Below are 5,740 nucleotides of genomic sequence, written 5' to 3' on the forward strand. Positions count from 1 at the left end.
AAGTGGTTGCATCAGCGACTAGAAATTTGGTTTTATAACATAACCATTTGATGATGTTTCTAGATGATGGAGATGAATTCTCTGTTGTGTGAGAAACAACAGAGAAACTGATTGGTTAGTCTTTTTTGTTTGTTTTTCTGTTCATCTATATTTTCATGAGGTCACATCAATTCAGAATTTTGTGCCCCCTGGGAAAGAGGATAACTCTTTAAGATCTAGACCAGTTTGTCTTTGTATTTCTGTGTTTATCCTCGACTGGGCTGAGGTGTGAGACTGAAGCCGTAAGTTCACACTCTTCCCATCCTTATTTCTTCTTTCTTTCATAATGTGCAGCAGCAGACAAAGAGATCTCTTGAAGGTTACTCCAAAGCCCATGGAAGTGAATGTTCTGGTAAACCTCGGGCTCTGCTGATGGGGGCCGGGCCATCTAGGAGCAATGTTGGCACCAGGCTCGGTCACCTCTCTACCATTTGTGGCGGCTAAGTACAGACAAAAGCACAGGTAGCTCCCCAGGAGGAAGCTCAGCACCACAACAAACCCCAACAAGAAGAAAATCCTTGGGAAGGTCAGGAACAGGTGCTGAATAAGAAAGACAGTGTCAACAACCTGCAAGTGTCCAAGGTCATCAACGTAAGTCTCCAGGTGTAAGTCTGACACCACCAACTGGACCAGAAACAGTGCTCTCCACAGCCGTGGTGGCAGCTTAGGCTGTCACCATCAAGAGGAAGAAGAGGAAGTACCTGGTGTTCCAGGCCCCAATGCAGTTGTTCACCCACACACAGTGATGGTCAAACTGATGTACACACCAGTTATACATGCTGCAGTGCTTGGATCACGCTTGTTTCCTTAAATCACATGTGGAGCACTTCATGTTCTTTGGGAACATCACTTCATCGAATTCATAAACTTGAAGAAACAGTAATTCGTTTGCTTTTGTTATGGTACTGGGGTTGGTTACACAACTTAGGGCAAAAACAAACAAACAAAACAGGTTTACAACCAGCAGCAGATAAGGCAGAAAAAGGTAATACAAGGAGAACTCCAGCTCTTGACAAAGGCAAAATATTTCCCAGGTGTATTTGGTATAAACTGTCCCTTGCAAGATGAGATGCAGGATAACGAAGGTGTGGTTCCATGTATGAAAGTGGTAATGAAGCAATCTTAGTATGGCTGTCCAAAGGCATTCTGGAATCATACAGGAAAAAGAATCTGTGCTCCTCCTCTGACCAGGCCTTTCAAGCAATGGGTTTTTTTTTGTTTGTTTGTTTTTGCGGTACGCGGGCCTCTCACTGCTGTGGCCTCTCCCGTTGTGGAGCACAGGCTCCGGACACACAGGCTCAGCGGCCATGGCTCACGGGCCCAGCCGCTTCGTGGCACGTGGGATCCTCCCAGACCGGGGCACGAACCCGCGTCCTCTCGCATCGGCAGGCAGACTCTCAACCACTGCGCCACCAGGGAAGCCCCAAGCAATGGGTTTTTGAGCAGATGCAGATTGCAACAACACCAATCAGCACCAAAGCCAGGTAGAACAAGAAGAGAACCAGAAAGTCCATCCTGGGGGAGGTGATTCAGGGTCCCCAGCCTACATATATCTTTTGTTTGGATAGTTTTCAGCTGGTAGCTCTGGCATTCCTCCTCCAAACATTCACGGAGAATTCAAATGGTGTCTCCTCTTGTGCAGTGGCATCCGCCTGGCACAACAGGTGGCACCCAAAGCTGCAGGACATGGTTCCTCTAAGACAGCAGTCCCTAACCTTTTTGGCACCAGGGACTGGTTTCGTGGAAGACAATTTTTCCACCGACAGTGGGGGAGTGGTTCAGGAGGTAATGTGAGCGATGGTTCAGGTGGTGATGTGAGCAATGGGGAGTGGCAGACGAAGCTCCGCTCACTCGCCCACTGCTCACCTCCTGCTGTCCGGCCTGGTTCCTAACAGGCCATGGCCCGGTACCGGTCTGTGGCCCAAGGGTTGGGGACCTCTGCTCTAGGAGGCTGGATCTGGCACCGGGATCCTTACATAATCTTAATATGTCCCAAATTCACAGAAAATGAGAAAAGTAGTTTTAATATAGTAAATGTATTATTTTTTAAAATTCTTTTTTACAGATACTATTAACTCAGAAACATCTTAAGAATTTAAGTTCACATAATAACGGTAAGTCTCTGGCAAATCAGAATGGTTTAGTAATCTTGGTTTTATGAATAAAGCTAAGTCTTTTCTCTGATTTATTAGTGTTAAGTATAATACAAGTATACACTTTATTTTATTTTAAAATAAGAAATGAGTTTGTTTTCTCATGAACATACTAGTTAATTTGTACTTTCTCAGTGAGTCCTTCACTGACTTAGAACACTTCAAGTTAAGAACTACACCTTAACCCCTGATTCCCAATTGCCTGACACTGCCTTACAAGTATTTTTCCCATAGAACTTATCATCTTCTAACATACTATATAATTTAATCACTTATTATGTCTACTGTTTATTGCCTGTCTTTCTCAGGCACATGGGAAGCTGCATGAGGGCAAGGGCTTTTGTTTCATTTGCTGACATAATCCAAGAGTCAAGTAGATGCTCAATAAATATTTTTGAATAAATTAATATGGAATTGAGGCTGAATGCCAGCAAAGATGGGAAGTCAGTAACAGGATATATAGTCAGCCTGACCAGTTCCTGAAAAATAACTTCTCTCACTCCTCCCCAGACTAGACACTGGAAAATTACAGAAATAGCAGCAGCCCTCAGAAATTCTCAGAACCTGATGTTGAATTTCTGAGGTGTCCCTGAGGGGAGGATCCACTGATCAGGTTGAGATATGAGAGTGGTTGAGTCCAGACTTCCAACACCAAGCTTCCTGTCCTGAGGTGCTTCAATTTCTTCCTGGCCCCTAAACTAGGCAAGAAGGCACAAACTAAGATGAAGGCCCTCATCCCTCCCCCAGCTAGGGACACTGATAATCCATGAAAATATGAACTCACAGAGCAAATAAGTGAGGCATCTGAGGAGAGAAAGATGCCCAAAAGAAAGTTCACATACTGAAAACCTGTATCTGTGAGATAGGCTGGGACCTGGGAACTGGGACATTTACTGGAGTGCTTGCACCTGGGAAAATGTCTCCTCCAGCAACAAAATACAAAGAAACCTATAAGGGACTAAAAATAATTGCTTGCATGCGCAGTTGGGGCAAATTATGAACAATAAGATACAAAAAGGCCAAAACCCAACTGCCATTTCTGAGGTGTCGGGAGCAAAAGCAGGGTACTGTGCATGATCCCTGCACACAGCACCACCAAGGCCACATAGAGAAATATTGAAAGACCCCAGAATCAGATTGCTAGAGTTTTTCATGTGATATACTTTCCAGAACAGCCTTTACTTTCTGTAGTAGTTTGAAGCCTGCTTCAAATACAGTGAAATTTCCGTTCATATGCATGTAACCTATTTAGGTTTCAGGCTTTTAAACTAAATTTGATCTGGCTGAAACTTATTCACATATTTTTGTGACTAGCCTGTAATTAGCAAAGAGCGAGAGTAGGGGGAGAGAGAGAAGGAGAAAGAGATACAGAGAAGGAGATTGATTATGTAGTTGTGTTTATGGGACGTGAAAGTCCTGGCAGTTAAACCTAACCACTTTAGATTATTAATATTATGAAAATAACAGAATAGAACTTCAGATTCACTTGTAGGAAGGAAAATCTGAGACTCCTTTCCTCCTTTTTTTTTTTTTTTTTTTTTTTTTTTGCGGTATGCGGGTCTCTCACCACTGTGGCCCCTCCCGTTGCAGAGCAGAGGCTCCGGACGCGCAGGCTCAGCGGCTATGGTCCATGGGCCCAGCCGCTCTGCGGCATGTGGGATCCTCCCGGACCGGGGCACGAACCCTGTGTCCCCTGCATCGGCAGGTGGACTCTCAATCACTGCACCACCTGGGAAGCCCCTCCTCTTTCCTTCTTTCTTGCCACCTTTTCCTTATTTGGGTTTCTGTAGCATGTGTGGTTCGTGCTACTTGCTTGGCAATTAGTTAGCATTGATTTTACTCTCTGTACACATTCATGTACATTTCTAGTCTTACCTTTGTGACCGTGGAAGTAGTAATACCTCTCAGGGTTACTGCAAATCTCAAAGCAGATTAGGTATGTAATGATGCTTGAAAAACTATGGTACTAAATATAATTCTAGGACACCAGCCAAGGGATCTGGGGGTTCAGCCAAAGTAGGGTTATGAATCTGTGTACTGGGAACAAACAGTGAGGCAAGGGCCTGTTTGCACACACTGGGTTAGGCAGAAGAAGGTGTACATCTCTGGGATTCATCCTAACCCTTGGTATACTGGCCCACTGGAGAGCAAGACTGGCCCTTCTGATATGAGCGCCACTGATGGCTGGACTGAGGTTCTAGGCATAATGGTTGTTTTGAAGATTGACTTGGTTACTGGGGAAGGCCTTGACTGAGGTAAAGACATAGTGACTCTGGCTTTCAGGCAAAGACAGAAGAATGTTGTAGAGAACTTGCTAATCACTTTCTCTGTAAGGCTTGGTAAGATTAAAAATAGAAGTGTTTTCACTATAAGAACAAAATGGATTTTTTAAAAAAAATCTTGAAACTTCTTTTTTAACCTTTTAAAGAAAGTCCTAGTCTACCGACAACTTTCTTCCAGAAGAGCAATCCTTAAGATTTTGTATTTTCTTTTGTGATTTATTCTTTGAGTTTTGTACCAAGAAATGTAAATATCAAGGGAGAAAACCCCTCAAAACCTCGAAAATTCTTGTTGAAAATTAAACCATGTTTTTGAAGAGGAGAAGAAGAATGGATTAGTAGACTGAGCACTGGATGGTGATTAAAAAACTTGAGATCTTTTTATCTGTTTCCTTATTCTTTTATAATCCATTTTCCCCGAGTTTCCTATGGGGGAAGGGGGCTCAAAACGTTGTAGATAACAATATAAGGGCTATCTATGGCTCCCAAATTTCTAGCTCCAAATTCTTCCTTGAACTCAAGCTTTTATATCTACTACCTAATTGGACATCTTCTCTTGGATGTGTAATAGGCAACTCAAACCCAGCAAAGTCAAAATTTCCCTCTTGATTTCCAGCCCTCATAAACCCATTCTTTCTCTAATCTTCCTCATTTCACCACCTTTCTCCTACTTGCTTAGGCCAAAAACTTTGGAGTTATTCTTGACTCCCCCCCCCACCCCAACCTTTTTTCCCTAAAATCCCACAGGCACTTCAGGAACAAATCCTGTTGGCTTTACCTGGAAGAATTTCCTCGATGTGACAATTCTTAGCATCTTCAATTGCTCCTTCCTTGGTCAGCACTGTCATCATCTCTCCCAGTGGCAAATGCCACTGTCTGGTGTCCCTGCACCCACTCATAAGCTTTTACAATCTCTTTGCCACCCGGCAGCCAGACTGACCCTTTGAAACCTAGCTGAGATCATGTTATGCACCTGCTCAAACCCTTCTCATGTCATCAGCATGAAGTCGATCTCCACAGGTGGCCTGTAGGCTCTGGGTAGTTTGGCTGGATTTCTCTCGGACCTCACCTCCTTCTCTTTTTCTTCTCCCTCGCTGCCTCCAGCCATACTGGCCTTTCTGCTGTGCCTCAAATGTGCCCAACCCCTTCCTAGCTCAAGGCCTTGCACTTACTGCTTCCTCTACCTGAAACCCAGAGACACCATGTCTCCTTCCTTCCCTCACTCACATCTTTGCATAATTTTCCCTGACTCAGCATACCCTTTCCCTA

The 5,740-nt window shown here is 44.0% G+C and overlaps 1 pseudogene; it reads right to left on the minus strand.

The window, feature by feature from the left end:
- Positions 1-304: 304 nt before the first annotated feature.
- On the minus strand, positions 305-1,553 carry LOC103087694 (probable palmitoyltransferase ZDHHC4; annotated as a pseudogene).
- Positions 1,554-5,740: the final 4,187 nt, after the last annotated feature.

Source organism: Lipotes vexillifer, unplaced genomic scaffold, assembly GCF_000442215.2.
Source record: "Lipotes vexillifer unplaced genomic scaffold, Lipotes_vexillifer_v1.1 scaffold593, whole genome shotgun sequence".
NCBI lineage: Eukaryota > Metazoa > Chordata > Mammalia > Artiodactyla > Lipotidae > Lipotes > Lipotes vexillifer.